The sequence below is a fragment of the Octopus bimaculoides genome, chromosome 2 (genome assembly GCF_046866305.1).
Source record: "Octopus bimaculoides isolate indiv1 chromosome 2, ASM4686630v1, whole genome shotgun sequence".
Classification (NCBI taxonomy): domain Eukaryota; kingdom Metazoa; phylum Mollusca; class Cephalopoda; order Octopoda; family Octopodidae; genus Octopus; species Octopus bimaculoides.
The window spans coordinates 44,022,300-44,042,853 of NC_142929.1; the positions used below are offsets into that span (position 1 = coordinate 44,022,300).

The following is a 20,554-nucleotide window of genomic DNA, read 5'->3' on the forward strand; positions in this document are numbered from 1 at the left end:
ATAGCTACGTCTTTCTTCATAGGATTGTAGATTCACAAATGTGAGATACCAGGCAAGATAAGTTCTAATTAGAGAAACAACCATCATCAAAGTAATACAGTAATGAAAAATTAATGAGGCAATGACAGAGACTACGATCTAGTGATATTGCTCTAGTTATCACAGAATTGATGTTATGAATACTGATTTAACTTCTATTATTGTTGTTTATCGATTGTGATTCAGTATACATATAAGCAAGGGTGTTCCAGGCAAAACCATAGCTTTTTTTTATAGTGACAGTGTCTCTAAGCCAATAGGATGTAATGTAGCTGCTATTACTAACCGCTTGTGCTAATAAATTGAATTTGTAAATTACAGGCAAATCACCGACTTCCTGGGCGTGAAGTTTTTTTTTTTTCCCACAATAGTTCTGGACCCCAGTAATGAACTCATTTGCATACAGCCAATTAGAGCTCACCTTGACCTTGTTGTCAACATAACATTCACAAATGGAATGTGTTAAAAACAACCAATCACTTGGTAAAACATACTCTAGCAAGTAAACTCAAGACGAAGAACGGTGTTGCAAGTCGATCGATCACCAAGTTATGCCCGATTTTAGAAGGAGACAAGTAATTAGATAGATTTGCATCTATAACGATTATCGCATATTGTTAGGGCCCCATATTGTGAAGATGTGGATGGGGAAAATGTGGGTAGAAGGCGATGTGCTAGCAACCCTCACCCCTTACTGTTTTACAAAGTAAACAACATCACAAATAACTACGAAGAGGTAGCCATGATTGAAAGAAGAACAAGTATTATTAAGAGAAAATAAGTATGATCATTCGTTACCCTAGTGGCCTTATCTTATCACCCATCACTTGTTATGTGCTCATAAACTGGTTTGATAGTTGAGCGCTGATTAGCTGTAAGCAAATGAATTCATAACTGGGGTCCGGAACTCTCATCATCATCATCATCATCGTTTAACGTCCGCTTTCCATGCTAGCATGGGTTGGACGATTTGACTGAGGACTGGTGAAACCGGATGGCAACACCAGGCTCCAGTCTGATTTGGCAGAGTTTCTACAGCTGGATGCCCTTCCTAACGCCAACCACTCAGAGAGTGTAGTGGGTGCTTTTACGTGTCACCCGCTTTTACATGGGAAAAAAATTTCGCTTCCCGGACACCAATGGTCCTGTGATTCTAAAGTCCTTTGGCTTATGACAGGTGGTTCCATGATCTTGTCAAACACTTTAATGAAGTTAAGGCATATACAGTCAGTGTCCATTCCTCTCAAGAGATTATTGAAGATAGTGTTATGGCACTGCAGCTGCTACGACAGGCAACTTTGTCCCATCTGTTGATGAAGTTGTGTAGTATCTGAGAGTTTGTTTTCCTCAAGGTTATTCTTTTATGGACAGTGCCTCTGACAATTTTAGATTTGTGAGAAGAGAGAGAAAGAGGTCTGTAATTTTTAGCTTCAGACCTGCTACCTTCTTCATGTCTAGGTGTTACTACTGAGCCTTTCAGCAGTTTTGGGAATATGTCGTTATATAGCAACTTTTGAAATAGCATCTTCAATGGTTTGACAAGGAAACCATCTGGTCCTGATGCTGAGTTTGAATCTTCTATAATATCATTAATGTTTAGACATGTCTCTGCAGTTGAATTCTGAGGATCAAGGCATTCATTTGTATTATGTTCAGTTTTGGTTATCGTTTGGGAAAATGCATTTTTATATCGTTGACTCAAGAATATGTATATTTTGAGGACATTTTTAGTATATGACCCAATTTGGTCCATTAGAGGGGCAATCTGGTTATGTGTAAATGATTTTTGTTTAGCAAAGTGGGAAAAGAACCTGAGATTAAACTTTATGTTCGCTGTTCAGTGTTCCTTCAGTGAAGTTTCTTTTTCAAAGGACATTTTTAGGTCCAGGTTTTTTTTTTAATTATTATTTTAGAAGTGGCAACAATTAAAATGATCAGAATTTATTTGAATAATGAACAAGTTGTTAGACATTAACAGCCTCAGTAATTTAGTAATTTGTCAATTTATGGTGGAAACACCCAGATTTCAATTTTTTTTTTCTTAGTTAGCAAGTAGATATCATTACTAACATTATTGAAGTCGATGGGTAGGTAAAAGTATTGGTGACGGTGGGGAGTTTGTGATGGCAATGGCAGTGATGATTTCGTGTTAAAAGATGATAGGAAAATTTGGCACAGAAACTTCACTGCTTACAGACAGTGTTGCTGGCGAATAGAGTGCAAAAATAACGCTTCACCTCTTCCCACTCTCCAGCAAAGAGAAAGAACTGATGCTTGCTAATGACGTTGGATTTTGATGATGGTATTAACAATAACTCGTGGCAAATTAATGACTGTCAAGCTATGGTTGGTGGCAGTAGGGTCATAGTCATAGAAACATTTTGCCAGTAAGCTATAATTAAAATGATGACACAATTTACAAATTAGTAGGAAGTAAAGTGAAGTACATACTGTAAGAGCAAGCTATTGAATAAATAAATGACTCAGACATTTAACCTTAGACATAATGTTGGCCTGACCAGGTGGCTTTCTATAAAGTGGGGAATCAATGTGATGAGAGCAACCAGTCAAGCTCATTTAGTTACATTTTTTATATTTTTGTATTTGGTTTGCAAGATTTTTAATGTGAACTTTCAGTTGTAACATATTTTGTTGCATCTTGGGAGGGTCATTATGCCAATAATAAACACAGGCATTGACTCTATATCACTTCTTTTTATTATTTATTTGTCAACTAATTAACTATTTAACCAATTAACTAATCGATTGTTTGAGTAATCGTTTGGTTAATTGATCAATCAATCAAGTTTGTCAAAATCCTTTCATTGTCATTCGTGACCTCATCAATAGCATGAATTATGTCATCTAGTCAATTGACTAATAAATAAACAAACAAGTGAAATAGAACCAGTGCGCTTTTTAAATATTAGCATACTGACCCTCCCAAGATACCACAAACTATTTTTAATATCCTTTCTCTCTATTATAAATTCTTACTAAAATAGCCTGTTGGCCAATTCAACAGTTTTCAGAATTGACATGGTGCTGTTGAAACAAATATATTGTTATTTAGCAAAAAAGCTTGTTTATTTTTATGTTTTTTTTATTTATTATTAGTGTTGCTTAATATGTTTTGCTAAAATTGCTGTTTCTTTTCAGAAATCAACAGTAAAAGGTAATTAAAATTCATTAAAATGACAGATCTATCAGACTTTCAAAGAGGTCAAGTTGTTGGTGCTCATATGGCAGGCGCTAGAGTAACGAAAACAGCCAAAATGTTTGGTGTATCATGAAGTACTGTCTCAAAAGTAATGACAGCCTTTGAGAAAGAGACAAAATTCTGGAAGAAAACCAAAACTTTCAGATAGGGATCGTCGGACTCTTAAGCGAATTGTCAGAAAGGATCACAAAAGTGCAGCTCCCAAAATTACTGCAGAGCTTAGTGGCCACCTTGAGAACCCAGTTTCCACAAAAACTGTTCACCGAGAGCTGCACAAAGCCAGATTTCATGGGAGGACTGCAATCAGAAAATCACTACTTTCAAAAGCAAATGTTGGAAAGCGTTTAGAGTGGAGTAAAAACCTACAGAATCGGTCCCTAGAGCAGTGGAAGAATGTTATTTTCTCAGACAAGTCATCCTTTACCTTATTTCCAACCACCGGTCGAGTATACATGTGCAGACAGCCCAAAAAAAAGCATTTGACCCAGACTGCCTTCTTCCAACTTTTAAACATGGAGAAGGAACTATGATGATCTGGGGAGCTATATCTTGGAAATTCGCTAGCCCAATAGTTTCCCTTCATTGCAGAATTAATAGTCAAGACTATTTAAGCATTTTCTCTGATCAAATGCTATGGTTGCAGAACTGTTTCTGGAGGGAAACGCAATCTTTCAGGATGATAATGCACCAATTCACACAGCTAAAGTTGTTACTGAATGGCATGAGGAACATTCTAGTGAAGTTGAACATCGTATCTGGCCACCACAGTCCCCAGATCTCAATATTATTGAACATTTATGGTACATTTTCGAAAAACAAGTAAGGAGTTGATATCCTCCATCATCATCACTACAAGAACTGGAGACTGTTTTAGCTGAAGAACAGACAAGAATTCCTTTGGAAATAATTCAAGCTTTGTACAAGTCCATACCTTATAGAATTTAAGCTGTAATTGCTACCAAAGGCAGTTCTACCCCATATTAAAATAAATTTGTTTGAAATTTTTAGGTGTTTCCATTATTTTGTCCAACCCGTGTGTGGTGGGTGGTATCTGTGTGTGTGTTTGTGTGTCTTTGTGTCTGCATTTGTCCCCCACTACCGCCTGACAACCAGTTTGGTAAAAGCACCACCGCTTGACAAGCAATTTGGTGAAAGACACTGATAGACTAAGTACCAGGCTTTAAAAAAAAAAAAAGAAGCACTGAGGTTGATTCATTCATCTAAAATCCTTCAAGGTGGTCCTCCAGTATGGCCACAGTCTAATGACTGAAACAAGTAAGAGAAAAAGAAAAAAAAATGCCTTGTCTTCGTATAAAATTTACTTTGGAAATTCCTTTCTCAATGCTGCTACTTAATTCAAATTTCTGAAATTCTTCATAAACAGATCCTCTCTGTTCTACAATAAATTCCATTCAATTCTGTTGGTCTTCTTCTCAATATCTCTTATTTAGATTCTTGAAAGGCTCAATCTAATTTTCACAAGACCAATTAATTTGTGATACTTCCTCAATCTTTAACCTTCAGTTTTCTTCACACCAACGACATTCTGTTCAAACTGTTTCTTTTTGTTCATTATTTTATTATTTTGTTTTGTGCTTATCTGTCTTAGAATGAGTGAAGACTTAACTTCCTAGTCTTTTCAATTCTATTTAAACTGAATGTTTGGGGTGGCTAACAGAGTAAAATTCATTAAAAAAAAAAAGAAGTTATTGTTACCATTGTTTAACCGTAGTTTAGCTTAACCATGATCAACCATTCATTTGTTTAGAATAGTGTATTCAAGATTACATTATACAGTGTGTTGTCCTTAAAGTAATAGGATGTTATCTGAAGGAGATCTGACTGCTAATTCAAGCAGGGTGAATAACAATGTAGGGGCTCCCTTGTTTCCCCACTCCTTAAAGTTCAATTGCCATGGCACATGGCTCAGTGGTTAGAGCATCAGGCTCACAATCATGAGGTAGTGAGTTTGATTCCCAGATCGGGCTGTGTTGTGTTCTTGAGCAAGACACTTTATTTCACAGTGCTCCAATTCACTCAGCTGTAGAAATGAGTTGCAACATCACCGGTGCCAAGCTGTATTGGCCACCAATTTTACTGGGAGTGAGTTAGTGGATTATACTGATCCCTGTACTTATTTTATTGACCCCAAAAGGACAAAGGCATAGTCAGCCTTGTCAGCATTTGAACTCAGAACATGCTAATGATTCTGCCAACTTGCAAGATTTAGAAATGGTATGTTAAAGGGCATCTAGTTGTTAACCCTAATGCAAATACAAAAAATTAAGTTTTAAAAAAGTCCCACTAAAATGGACAATAAATGAGTGGTGCCAAAAGGATTTGAAAGAAACAAGTGTAGTAAATATAACTTTACTAAGGGTGTATAACACTTAAGTTTGTGTATGTAAAAAAATATTAATGCATTACTTCATCTAACTTATACTGTACAAAATGAAAGCAAACTACCAGGGAGAAAATAAAATAAGCTAGAAAAATGTGACAAATTACATTTGAGATGAATGTCATTCCATTTGCAGATCCTCCATCTATTTGAAATTCAATCAACGCATCCTGAGCAGGAAGATAAACCGGAAATCTAAGGAGTGAAATGTAGTCTACCCATTTTTCTTTCTTGGATGTCTACAATAAAAGAAAGGTTATAGATATTAGGGTGTTAAAAAGTTCAGTGAGATGTAATGTTTTATATATATATATATATATATATATATATATATATATATATATATATATATATAGTGGTGGACTGGTCAGGTTGCCAGCTTGCCAGATGGCAAGTGGGCCCCCTGCGCCATTAGAATCCATAAATGGGGGCCCATCCCCTCAAGTTTGAGAATTTTTTATTCACTCCTGGAAGAATGCATTATTTCAGCCTGGCTGTGTTTGCAGTTGAAAAGAATACTTTTAATAACATTAAAAAAAAAATTAAATGGTGGCATTGTAGTTGTGGTCTCCTGGCAACCAATATTTTTAGACCCAGTCCACCACTGTATATATATATATATATATATATATATATATATATATATATATACACACACACACACATACAAGAAGTGTTGACATTTCAACAATGAAATATCAAAGTGATGACTGATCAACAGTTAGTACTAGTTTACAGTTTAAATAAATATGACAAAATGAAAATATAGAATAGTTTAGTAACAATATTGATCTCCACATAAGCACAAAGCCTAACATATGGGATGGGAAAATGAAAAAAAACGCTGGCACAAATTGTTTCCCAGGTGTTTTAAACATGTGAAGTTTTGGTGCCACTGACCACATATGGTTTAAACTGTAAAACTAAGCAAGGAAAATAACTCAGCTTACTCCAGTTTGCCTGGCTGACAAAAACACTCTCCTACTTACTCCTACTTTCCAAATGAGTTGTTTGTAGTTATACAGGCATCTAGCTGTAAAAATAATTGTTCCAACAAAATACCATAAGTCCGGAAGTAAAACAGTTAAAAATGTAAAGCTAAACAGATTTGCCTATTAATAAACTTCTCAACTTTTCCATTACCTGCTCTGTTGCCAAGTAACAAGGTCATGGATAGCCTACAGCAGAACAATACACTAGCAGTATGAGAGGTAAACTTAACTCCCAATTTCCTAACTGTATGTGTGTGTTTTGGGTGTGGGGTGTTATGGCTTAGTTAAGCGAATGGGCTGCATCTATGACCTTTGAAGTCCTTCTGAGATTGTTATGATTGATGCAGTTTATATTTAACTCGAACATAACATCTGCACACTGACATCTGAGGGAAAACGTGAGGAGGGGAATTACAAAGGGATGGCAATTTGAGGAAGACTCATTAGCCAACTAAATAAATACCTCCTGGAACTTCTTAATGTATTAATTATTGTACTCATCTGAAACATTTTCACAGCAGTAACAATAATTGATTCTGTTATATGCACAAGGCCTGAAATTTTGTAGGGAGGGTTAGTTGATTATATTAACTTAAGTACTTGACTCATGCTATATTTCATCGACCAGACCGCGAAAGGATGAAAGGCAAAGCTGACCTCATTGACTTTTGAATCAGAATGTGAAACCAGATGACACGCCACTAAGCATTTTGTCCAGCTCACTAATGATTCTACCAGCTCACTACTTTTAGAAAGAATACAAATATACCTTTCTACCACAGGCACAAGGCCTGAAATCTTGGAGAAGGGGGCAAGTTGATTACATTGACCCTGGTACTTAATTGATACCTATTACATCAATCCCTGAAAGGATGAAAGACAAAGTTAACCTCAGTAGAATTTGAACACAGAGCATTTTGTCTAGTGTGCTAATGATTCTGCCAGCTTATCTCCTTTGAAGAACTAATAATGCCAGTAAAAGGTAAAGTTACCTTCTCAGTTGTGCCAACTCATAAGCACCAGTATATTCCCCACCTGGACAGGATGCCAGGAATTGAAACCATAATCTTACGACCATATCTGGCTCAAAAATTCAACCAGTTTTATGTTGAAACTGGCCAGTGTGACCTATCACACCTACTCTTAGATGTCATTTTAGAAGTAAACAATTGCATTATTGAAATCTTGAAGCTATGAGATAATGCATCATTAATTCAAGATGATGTGAATAAATAAGCATTACATTTGATGGAATAATCTGAATACTAAAAGGTTATGGTTAATGAGTAAAGACATCGGCATAAGAATATCCAATGAGAAAATTTAGTTAGAAATATCATGTGTACATAGAAAACATAAATAAAATCAGAAAAACACCCCAACAAACAAGAAAATACCCAGAGTTAACGTCATTGTGTGTGATTCAATACATTTGTGTTATATAACCAAGCCTCAACAGATTGGAGTTTATTTTCATTTACTAGTAAGAGGAAAAAAAAACAATAATACTTGTAATATGGTGATGATGAATCAAATAATCAGATACCATATTAAAAAAGAAAGAGAAAAAAAATCAAAGGACTTGCATTTAATCAAAAGAAAGTAATTATAAAGAAACTCATGAAGGATCATTAAATTGTGCGTGGGAAGGGTGTAAGTGCAACTGTAGTTTCAGGGTTAAGATGTCCCTTTGTGACCAAATTGTCCCAGATTGTATTTCATTGCATCAGTTGGGATCTGAATTTTGTATTGATCAGTACTGTGGCCAAATGAATAAGAGAACGGTCTCATGGATAGAAATTTGAGTTGAAGCTTCTCCCCACGCCCCCTTCTCTCTCTCTCTCATTCACTCCCTCCCCCACACACTTATATTACATACATGTTAGTAGGTAGGCAGGCTGGTAGATGTGTATGTTGGCAGATAGATAGATAGATAGACAGAGATATATGGTAGATAGACAGAGATATATGGTAGACAGACAGATATAGGGTAAACAGACAGATATGTGGTAGATAGGTAGGTAGATAATTTATGTTAGAAAGAAATTATGCCTGAGAAATAATTAAATCACAAGTTTCAGTGAGGTTCTATCTTGTGTTTAGAACACCACTTCATAAAAGATTCAAACATCACATCAAAAAAGAGAACAAATTAATGAAGTTGGTGGTGCTATGTATTCAGCTCTGTTTTAGATGTAATTATAGATAACTTTTACCATTTGATATCTAAGACGGCTTGCTTACATTTGAACATACTTTACAGAAGTAGGCAATTTTGAAAAATTGAATCCGATAGTTTTTGGTCATGCATCTATTTACGAATGGATTACCTCTATCTCTCTCTCTCTCGTCTTTCTATCTGTCTGTTTGTCTAACTAGTGAAATACTTCTATCACATGTATACAAAAACCATTTGATATAGTTGTACAAATAAGTTATTTAACAATTATATAGAAAGTTACAAAGAAGTAGATGTGTTTGTATTTACCTATGCATAGCTATGTACACATGTACTAATGATAGAGCTTCTTAAAAGTCACTCAATATGCTAGAAAGAGCAGCCATTCACTTTAGATATAGCTGTATAGATAAATTATTTAACAATTACGTAGTAAGTTACAAGGCAGTAAATGTATTTATATTTATCTACACATCTGTGCCAATGAGAGAGCTTTTTCATAGTCACTCAGTCTACTAACAAGAGCAGCCAAATCTTGAGATCACATGCTAACGTCTTATACAGAGGATGGCATATTTTACCATGTAGTCCTTGATATACTATGCTTAAATAAAAGATAAGATGGATGGTCAAGCCTCATTAACTATTTTGAGACCAGTTCATTTGAAACAGCTCCTCCTTCTGTGACATGAACTTACTGTTATAAAGTGATCTAAAGTATAATCTTCCATCAAAATTTTATATTAATTTGTTTTTAAGAAATCAGCTTAATGAGAAAAGGTCTACTTAATCAGAGTTGAAACATAACTCGTGTAAGGAAGCATCTACTTGGTCACTCAGCCAGTTAGAAATGGCAGTCAATCTCTCTCTCAAATTACAAGCTAATAACTTGAAGAAAGAACACATTAAACAATGTAGTTTTAGATATATTAAAAAAATAAGTTGGGATGGTCACAGCTGAAATGACCTGCTTAATCTAAGCTGTTGTTGGCACTCCGTCGCTTACGATGTCGAGGCTTCCAGTTGATCCGATCAACGGAACAGCCTACTCGTGAAATTAACGTGCAAGTAGCTGAGCACTCCAGAGACACGTGTACCTTTAACGTAGTTCTCGGGGATACTCAGTGTGACAAGGCTGGCCCTTTGAATTACAGGCACAACAGAAACAGGAAGTAAGAGTGAGAGAAAGTTGTGGTGAAAGAGTACAGCAGGGTTCGCCACCATCCCCTGCCGGAGCCTCGTGGAGCTTTAGTTGTTTTCGCTCAATAAACACTCACAACGCCCGGTCTGGGAATCGAAACCGCGATCCTATGACCACGAGTCCGCTGCCCTAACGCCTGGGCCATTGCACCTCCACAATCTAAGCTAATCTAGGGTTAAACAACAACAACCAATAATTTGTTTTAAATGTTTGTAGATAATAACAGTGAAGGTGCATGGCTCAATGGCTAGAGCATCGAACTCACAATCATGAGGTAGTGAGTTTGATTCCCGGACCGGGCTGTGTGTTGGGTTTTTGAGCAAGACACTTTATTTCACGTTGCTCCAGTTCACTCAGCTGTGGAAATGAGTTGCAACATCACTGGTGCCAAGCTGTACCAGCCTTTGCCTTTCCCTTCGATAACATCGGTGGCATGGAGAGGTGGCATGAAAAGGGAAGGCTGGAGAGGGGAGGCTTAGGCTACTGTTGGTCTTGCATAAACAACCTTGCCTAGACTTCTGCTTCGGGGGGGGGGGGGGGGGTAACTTTCTAAGTGCAATCCCATGGCCCTTCATGACTGAACGGAGTCTTCTCTTTCAGATGAATAATAACTCACAGAGAATTCAATTACTGTGAGAAATTATATTTAATGCTTTGGAAAATTTTTTCTTCTTCAAAGAGATACAAGTTTATAAGCCATTGTCTGAGTTGCTTGCTAAGAAGCATACTTTTTTTAATTCTAACTACTATTTTATTTCATTACTGCAAAGAATATCGTTTTATTTCTGTCATATCTTTTGTCTTAGTCATTTGATTGTGGCCATGCTGGGGCACCACTTTGAAGAGTTTTAGTCAAACAAATTGACCTTAGTACATATTTTTTAAGGACTATTACTTATTTTATTAGTCTGTATTGTCAAACTGCTATGTTTCTGGGTTGCCAAGTTGTGGGTAGAAGACAAACAAAAATACACACAAGTGTGTAACTAGTTTCTTTCAGTTTTCATCTACCATATCCACTTACAAGGCTTTGGTTGGCCCAGGGCTATAGTAGAAGACACTTGCCCAAGGTGTCACATGGTGGGACACAACCTGGAACTATGTGGTTGTGAAGATTTATCTTTTTTAAAGGTCAAATAATTTTGTTTTGTTAAAATTGTAATGAGATTTGTATATATTAAGTCTAAGCATAAAACAAAAAAAATCTAAATATATATATATTTATAAATAAACACAGACATTAATACAACAGAATACAATAAAGAAGAGAATGGAAAATGTCCTCAATTTTGTTTCTTGCTTAATTCTATTGTTATATCTTGTTTATTTAGTATTCTTTGAACTATCCTAGTTTGACTACAATTGTATCAAAATATATTAACGACTGGTTAAAAATTATAGTCAATATTACAGAAACAGGTGGTGGTTGTGTTGTCAAAAATTATGTCATAAGTTTAGAAGTTAGGGTAAGTTTGTATGCTTTATTATATAGGTGAAGGAACGTGGCTTAGTGGTTAGGTTGATTCAGCTCACGATCACAAGATCATGAGTTTGATTCCTAGTGGTGTGTTGGGTTCTTCAGCAAGACACTTTATTTCGTGTTGCTCCAGCCCACACATCAAGCAAAAATGAGTTATACCTGTTATTCAAAAGGGCCAGCCTTGTCATGTTCTGTGTCACTGAATCTCCCTGAGAACTATTCTAAGGGTTTGTGTGTCGATGGAGTGCTCAGTCCTAGGACAAAATCCCCACCAAGGACAAAATCCGCCCCCATGAACAAAATCCCCTAGTAGTCAATATACCCTGAAATATTGTTCTTTCTTTACGATAAAATTATTTTACGAAAGTGAAATTTTATAAAAAAAATTTAGATATTTACGATTGATTAGAATAATGATAATTTTGTCCAGGGAAGATTTTGTCCTGATACTGGAGTACTCAGCCACTTGCTTGTTTCATGAGTGACCAATTTCATGAGTGATCAATCATGAGTGATCAAATCAAATAGAACACTCACCAATATAACCAAAGGAGTGCCAGTAAGAGGAGTCCAATATTTCTGAATTGTCCTTTCATCTGAAGGAGAAAGATGTTCTTGACTGTCATTGTTAAAGATGATGAAGAACATCACATGGGAGACCACAATGAGAGTCAAGAACATCTTTGTCCCACTACTGCTGCTTGACAACCAGTGATAGTTATGTTTATGTTCTTATACATTATTAACAATTCAGTGAAAGAGACATAAAAAATAAAAACTAGGATGATTCCTTCAACTAATCCCTTTAAGGTGGTGCTCCAGTAAGACCACAGTCTAATGACTGAAACAAGTAACAGATAACAGATAAGCAGACCTATTGCTACGATTTATTCTTTTACTTGCTTCTGTCATATGATTGCAGCCTTGCTGGAGCATCAGTTTGAAGGATGTTAGTCAAAGAAATTGATCCTTATACTAACTTTGAGTTTTGGACATTTTCTATTGATCTCTTATTGCCAAAGTGTTAAAACTGTCAAGCAGTGGGGACAAGCACAACACATACATATATATATATATATTACATATATAATGAATAATATGCATATATAGCATAATGTATAATATCATATACACATATTGCATGTCTGTGTTTATTTTTTGCTTGTTTCTGGCATTAGACTGCAGCCATATTGAGGCACCTCTTTGAAGAATTTTAGTCGCAGGAATATACTCCAGTACTTATATTTTTAAGCCAGATACTCATTCTATTGGTCTCTTTTGTCAAACCACTAAGTTAAGGAGATGTAAACACACCAACACCACATGTCAAGTAATGGTGGGTAATGAACATAGACACAAAGATAAACACACACACACGTGTGTGTGTATATCATCATCATCATCATCGTTTAACGTCCGCTTTCCATGCTAGCATGGGTTGGACGATTTGACTGAGGACTGGTGAAACCGGATGGCAACACCAGGCTCCAGTCTGATTTGGCAGAGTTTCTACAGCTGGATGCCCTTCCTAACGCCAACCACTCAGAGAGTGTAGTGGGTGCTTTTACGTGTCACCCGCACGAAAACGGCCACGCTCGAAATGGTGTCTTTTATGTGCCACCCGCACAAGCCAGTCCAGGGGCACTGGCAACATATATATATATATATATATATATATATATATATATATATAGATATATATATATATATATAGATATATATATATATATATAGATATATATATATATATATAGATATATATATATATATATAGATATATATATATATATATATATATAGATATATATATATATATATAGATATATATATATATATATATAGATATATATATATATATATATAGATATATATATATATATATATAGATATATATATATATATATAGATATATATATATAGATAGATAGATAGATAGATAGATAGATAGATAGATATCATCATCATCATTTAATGTCCATCTTCCATGGGTAGGACGGTTGACAGGCTACTGTGTCTGTTTTGGCAGGGTTTTCATGGCTGCATGCTCTTCCTAACACCAACCACACTGCAGAGTAGACTCAGTGCTTCTTACATGGTACTAGTAAAAGCAAGGTTAGTTTTGGCATGACTTTTACAGCTGGATGCCCTTCCAAATGCTAACCACTTTACAGTGTGGACTAGATGCTTTTCATGTGGCACCACTGATATAAATATATATATGTATACATGGTGGGCTTCTTTCAGATTCTGTCTACCAGATCCACTCACAATGCTATAGTAAAGACAAGGTTATAGTAAAGACATTTGTCTCAGGTACAATGCAGTGGGACTGAGCCCAGAACAATGAAGTTGGAAAACAAACTGCTTACTGCACAGCCACGGTTGTGTCGCCTATGTGTGTGTGTGTGTATAAATTAATATAGACCGCCATGTGCAATGTTTTACCAAAAACTATAATTGTCACTAAATATGACTAGGGTGTTAGAATACCTACATTGCTAGAAACAAGAGCTAAAAAGTTCTAATACCGTAGTTAAAGCACTTCATTGTATTTTCTTTTGTACACACACACACACACACACACACACACGTGTGTGTGTGTGAGAGACAGAAGGAGAGAGGTTGCTTCCAGAGTTTTCAACTGCCAAATTCACTCAAGTCATTAATCAGCCAGGGGCTATAGTAGAAAATATTTACCCAGTGTGCCACACAATAGAACAGAGCCCAAAACCATGCGTTTGTGAAACAAACCTTAACCACATACCCATGCCTAAACCTTTATCAATAACATTATAAAGAACAACGTTTTCAAGATGCTTAAATATAAGTATAAATTTTCTAAAGCCTTAAAATCATTTTTTTTTTTTTTATATCTGAGAAACACTGAGAAACCTCTAGTGGAGCACCAGTGCAAGGGAAAATATTGTTTGAAGAATCCTCAGTAATCAACATTCCAGTTTAATCAGTCCATTCCTTTTTTTGTGTTGTTTTACTTCCTCTCCTATTTAAATTGAATTCATGAACCAACTGAACCAATAAGCTAGATTTATTTTACTGCATGAGTTGTTCTGATTATTATCATCATTATTATTGTTGTTGTTGTTATTTTGTTTCTTTTATATACAGAGGAGCCTCAGTAGTGAAATTTCAGGAATTCTATGCTTGAACATATGTCAGGATAAAAATCAAAATAATCAAGTACTTTAACCAACTCAGTCACGCATGCACTAAAATACACTTCTATACAGGGGATTTCTGTTCTATTTCCTTAATCACTGAGCTATGCACAAACACACACACACACACACGTGCATGCATACATACATACATATCCATGGCCTCACAAGACTGACAGATGCCTACTATTATTATATACAAACACACATAACTATGTATATCTATTTACATATATCCTTATACAGATGTACAACCACTGATGTGCATAGCTCTATCTATCTATCTATCTATCTATCTATCTATCTATCTATCTATCTATCTATCTACCTACCTACCTATCTATCTATTATCATTTTAACATCTATACATTTCCATGCTTGCATGGGTTGGACTGTGTTTATGGAGGCAGTTTCTCTACAACCTGATGCCCTTCTGGTTGTCAACACTCACCTATCATATTGCCAAGGTAACATTGCCCCATGACCAGGCATGTTTTTGCAGAATACTGGAAATAAAGGTCTCTGCTTGTATTACAGTGATACTCGTATACAACTATCACCTCGCTGTCAAGACAAGAAGACACACAGAAACACACTACGTGCACATACTCGGATACAGACACGCACGTACGAGAACACGCACACACACGTGCGCGCACACGCGTATGTATGAATGTGTGTGTGTGTGAGTGCGAGTGTGTCGCAGGCTTCTTTTAGTTTCTTATTTCTTTATTGCCCACAAGGAGTAAACATAGAGGGGACAAACAAGGACAGACAAAGGGATAAGTTGATTAGATCGACCCAGTGTGTAACTGGTACTTAATTTATCGACCCCGAAAGGATGAAAGGCAAAGTCGACCTCCGCGGAATTTGAACTCAGAACGTAATGGCAGACGAAATACCGCTAAGCATTTCGCCCGGCGTGATAACGTTTCTGCCAGCTCGCCGCCTTTCAGTTCCTGTTTACCAAATCCACTCAAAAGGCTTTGGTCGACCCGTAAGTATGATAGTGGATATGTGTCCAAAGTGCGACACAGCAGAATTGAACCGGGAACCACGTGGCTAGGAAGCAAACTCCCTACGCACACAGCCACGTACGTTGAGTATTTTGCTCGAGAATACAACGCTCTAGCAGCCTGGTGATCGAAACCACAATCTCACGAGCGTAACTGCTACGTTCGAAACTCTAGGCCACGCGCCTTTACTGAGAGAGAGAGAGAGAGAGAGAGAGAAAGAGAGAGAAAGAGAAAGAAAGAGAGAGAGAGAAAGAAAGAAAGAGAGAGAAAGAGAGAGAGAGAAAGAGAGAGAGAGAGAGTATGTCAAAGTATATACCTAGGTCTCTATATCGTTTATTGAGCAGACAAAGAAACATTCCAGAATCAGCAGAATTTCTTATTTCGGTTCATATTTCAGTGTGGGCGGATAGTTTTAATTTCCTTCATCATGGTCGTGATGGTGGTAATCATCATCATCATCGTCCCCAAGACAGATTTGTTTATTTAGTTTCATATACTAAGATTACAGTATCATCAAGACTTATCTCCATGAAAACGATGAATGCATCTACGTAGACGTGTGGTTATGCGTATGTGTTTCTCTCTCTCTCACACACACACACACACATACACACACACAGACATTATTGACGGGTAGCCTTCCGGTTTTTCTAAACAAGGGGTATTTTAAACCCAATATTTACATGCTACTGCTTGTAGTTTTGTCTCCTTCAAGCTCCTCTATTCTAATATATGTGTGTGTGTGTGTGTGTGTGTGTGTGTGTGTGTGTGTGTGTGTGTGTGTGTGTGTGTGTGTGTGTGTGTAGAAGGTTGAAAAGGAACACACGAGTTGATATGGAAAAAAAAAAGTCAAGGTAGAAAATGCTAAAATAATTTTATAAAAAACATTTCAGTACCGGTTTCAGTCATTGAGACTTTTTCAACTGTAAATATAGAAAACAATTAAATGAAAGGTTTTTTTAAAGAATATTTGCATAGTATTCAAATACAAGGGGCATTTTCCTTGTTTCTGCCTGTCTCTGTCTCTCTTGTGAGTTCGAGGTCGTTGTGAATTCTTGGTAGGGAAGAAGAAGAAGAATGCGTGAGTGCTATGATAGTAGTAGGATGTTAAACGGTCAAGTGCCCTGAAAGTGTCTTGTTGTAGATGGTAGTAGTGATTGAATTCTTGAGATATCTCTTTTGAATGTATTGTTTATAAAATTTGCGTAGGTGTTATTCCAAACAGCAATAGTAGTAAAGTAAGGAACAAGGTGGCGGAGAGAAATAAGACGAAGAAGAAGAAAGAGAAAGAGAAGAGAGAATAATAAGGGAATGCGAGATGGTATGATAGTAGTAGGATGTTTAATGGTCAAGTGACCTAAAAGTGACTCGTTGTGGATTATAGCTGTTTTTAATGAATTGTTGGGTATCTCTTGAATGTATCATTTTTAATATTTGCGTGTGGGTTATTCTAAGGCCGTGGTAGATATGTCGTCAGTTGTAGATGCGTTTAAAAGGGGTCTGTATTTTGTAAAAAGAGTCTCTTTACTTATTCGTTGGCTACAGGTCGTATCGTCCCTGAATTGGTAGAGGGGAAAAATTCTGAAGCTTGGATTTTTGTTACTGGCGCAAATGTCGATGTGTTGGCTGAATGCTATTTTTCTGTTTTGGGGAATTTTGATCTGGGATCTGTGCAGAGCCATCCTTTGACGTAGACTGTTTTTCATTTGACCTATGTATTGCTCTTGACACCCAGAGCAGGTTAGTGCGTATATCAGGTTCTCTGAAACACATGTGAAGCTGCTCTTCACTGTGAAACGTTGTCCCTGTTTGAAGAACTCTGATCCCTCAATTAAATTGACGCATATCCCACAGTTGGGGTCTTCCACATTTTTTTTACTGACGGCTTCAGTGTTGTTGTTGAGCGTATTCGGGCTTGTGTTAGGAGACTTTTCATAGATTTGGGTTGTCTCTTGCTTTTTATGATGGTGTGTGTTTGAAGGATTAAGTTCATTCTGTGGTCCTTTTTTAGCAGGGGAATGTCTTGAAGGTTGGTGTCGAAGGCTTCATTGTTAAGAGGGTTGTGTATGGAGATGTATGATAGGGCTTTTAGTTGTAAATCCTTCTTTAGTTTGGGATGTCTGAGTTCGTGGATGTTGAGTTGTAGGGCACATTGAAAACATATGTCAATTAGTGAACAAAACAGTCTACGTCATACGTTAATTAGTGAACAAAATGCAGTCTACGTCAAAGGATGGTTCTGCACAGATCCCAGATCAAAATTCCCCAAAATAGAAAAGTAACATTCAGCCAACACGTCGACATTTGCGCCAATAACAAAAATCCAAGCTTCAGGAGTTTGACTTGTAACACGAATAAATACGGAAAGTGAATTCGTTGGATTCAACGATACGTTTTCAGTTGTTGGACTAGCTGAACTGTATGTACATATTGAATTGGTGTTGAGTATGTAGCTAACTATTCCAGCTCAGTATTCAATGAGTAGGTCCTAGTATGATTCCTAGTACTCAAAGGGCCAGTTACCCGGTATCCAGAGCGCATAAGTGACCGAGATCCCAACACTGCCCCCAAAATGGCACGCCAGTCCGTCGCAGGGTTAATCATTTACAGCTCAGCGGACTGCAGCAACGTGAAATGAAGTGTTATGCGGTCATATTTATAATTAGGATTTTGGAAATAGATTATTAGTTAAAGCCTATGTTTTTGTATGCGTGTGTGTGTGTGTATTGAAGTTCCATGAAAGTTGTAAGTACACTTTCCTTTCGCCCTCCCTCTAACAAAGTGTGTGTGTGTGTGTGTGTGTGTGTGTGTGTTTGTGTGCACGCGCGCGATTGTAACCGTTATGGCAAATCAAAAATCGGACAGGATGTGAACAAAAGTTATATTTTAAAAATTTTAAATCACACCTTATTATTCTTTTATTCGGTTACATGTTTGGTCATTAGGTTGCGACCAGGCTTGAGCATCGCCTTGAAGGGTGTGAGTCGAACAAATAGGCCCCAGGACATATCTTTTAAAGCCTAAAACTTATTCTATCGGTCGCTTTGGCCGGTAGTCTGCGGGGGACGTAAACACACCAACACCGGTTGTCAAGTGGGGGACAAGCACAGACACAAAGACAGACAGACACACACACACACACACACACACACACACATAGATATGTGTGTGTGTCGCGTGTGCATCTTTGGCGATTTTCTTTCTCTGTCTTCCTTTCTTCGGACTTTTCTTATATTTCTAATGAAGAGCTCCGCTCGAAAAGTGAAATCCTCTTTCTTTTCTTTCCTTTCCTGAGCGTCCAATAACACTGTACTTATTCCACATCTTCGCGTTGTTGTTTCGTGTTTTTTCTTGCTTGTTCATGTTTGAATTGACTATATATATATATATATATATATATCATCATCATCATCATCATCATCGTTTAACGTCCGCTTTCCATGCTAGCATGGGTTGGACGATTTGACTGAGGACTGGTGAAACCGGATGGCAACACCAGGCTCCAGTCTGATTTGGCAGAGTTTCTACAGCTGGATGCCCTTCCTAACGCCAACCACTCAGAGAGTGTAGTGGGTGCTTTTACGTGTCACCCGCACGAAAACGGCCACGCTCGAAATGGTGTCTTTTATGTGCCACCCGCACAAGCCAGTCCAGGGGCACTGGCAACGATCTCGCTCGAAAATCCTACAGGAGCCAGTCAGGCGGTACTGGCAACGGCCACGCTCAAAATGGTGCATCTCATGTGCCACCCGCACAAGAACCAGTCCAGGGGCACTGGCAACGATCTTACTTGGCTTGCCGGGTCTTCTCACGCACAGCCCATTTCCAAAGGTCTCGGTCCGTAGTCATCGCCTCGGTGAGGCCCAATGTACGAAGGTCTTGCCTCACCACCTCAGCCCAGGTCTTCCTGGGCCTACCTCTTCCACGGGTTCCCTCAACTGTTAGGGTGTGGCACTTTTTCACGCAGCTATCCTCCTCCATTCTCACCACATGTCCATACCAGCGCAATCGTCTCTCTTGCACGCCACAACTGATGCTTCTAATGTTCAGCTTTTCTCTCAAGATACTTACACTCTGACGGGTATTCATATATATATATATAAAGTTAGATAAAGCTTGTTTATGGGATTCCCTTAGGTTTCAGGCCCAGGAAGGGTTCAGCTTATGGCGTATCATCAGATCCGCAAACCTGTTTGCTTAAGGCCTCTACGCCATAAAGCTAAGCCATTCTTGGACGTGAAACCTAAGATAATTTCATAAACCGGCCTTATTTAATTTTAATATATAATGCTGTATAACTTAGAGAGTGCTTCTGTTTTCGGATTTATGCTTTTAAAGACGATATAGATAGATCGATCCCCCCCCCCCCAAAAAAAAACGAAGAAAAAGCACAAGAAAAACAAACGTGAGGTCGTGGTGCATGCAAAGTATTAAGAGACGCACAGGGAAAGAAAGAAAGAAAGAAAGGGTGTTTTACGTTTCAAGCAAGGTTTTTCTTCAGAAACAGGAGACAGAGGAAAATCCAAGAGAGAAGGAAGACGGAGGAAAAAAATCGCCAACAATCCACATGTGGATCTTTTTTAAAACGGGGGCCACATTTTTCATTAATGTTTTACGTAGTGTTTTTGGTACGGAAAGACTTTCAAACTTCGTATACTTATCTATTTTGTGTTATAGAACAGAAAAATATTTTTGTATTCGAATTTATTTCATGTAAAAAATTGTCTTATTTCGATAATTTCAACCAATCACTGACGTCCATTCAGTCGATATACATTAAGTGCCGACTACATAAACAAACGATTCTTCGTTTTATTTGCTTTTTTCATTTTAAATTTGCTTTAACCCTA

The 20,554-nt window shown here is 37.3% G+C and overlaps 1 long non-coding RNA gene across 22 annotated transcripts in view; it reads right to left on the minus strand.

Moving 5' to 3' along the window:
* Positions 1-20,554, minus strand: part of LOC106880770 (uncharacterized) — a 241,227-nt gene that overhangs the window by 124,952 nt on the left and 95,721 nt on the right. For all 22 annotated transcript variants that reach the window (XR_016238849.1, XR_008266803.2, XR_016238847.1 and 19 more), the window contains one exon: positions 5,768-5,899. This is a non-coding gene — a long non-coding RNA (uncharacterized LOC106880770). The remainder of the gene's footprint in view (positions 1-5,767; positions 5,900-20,554) is intronic.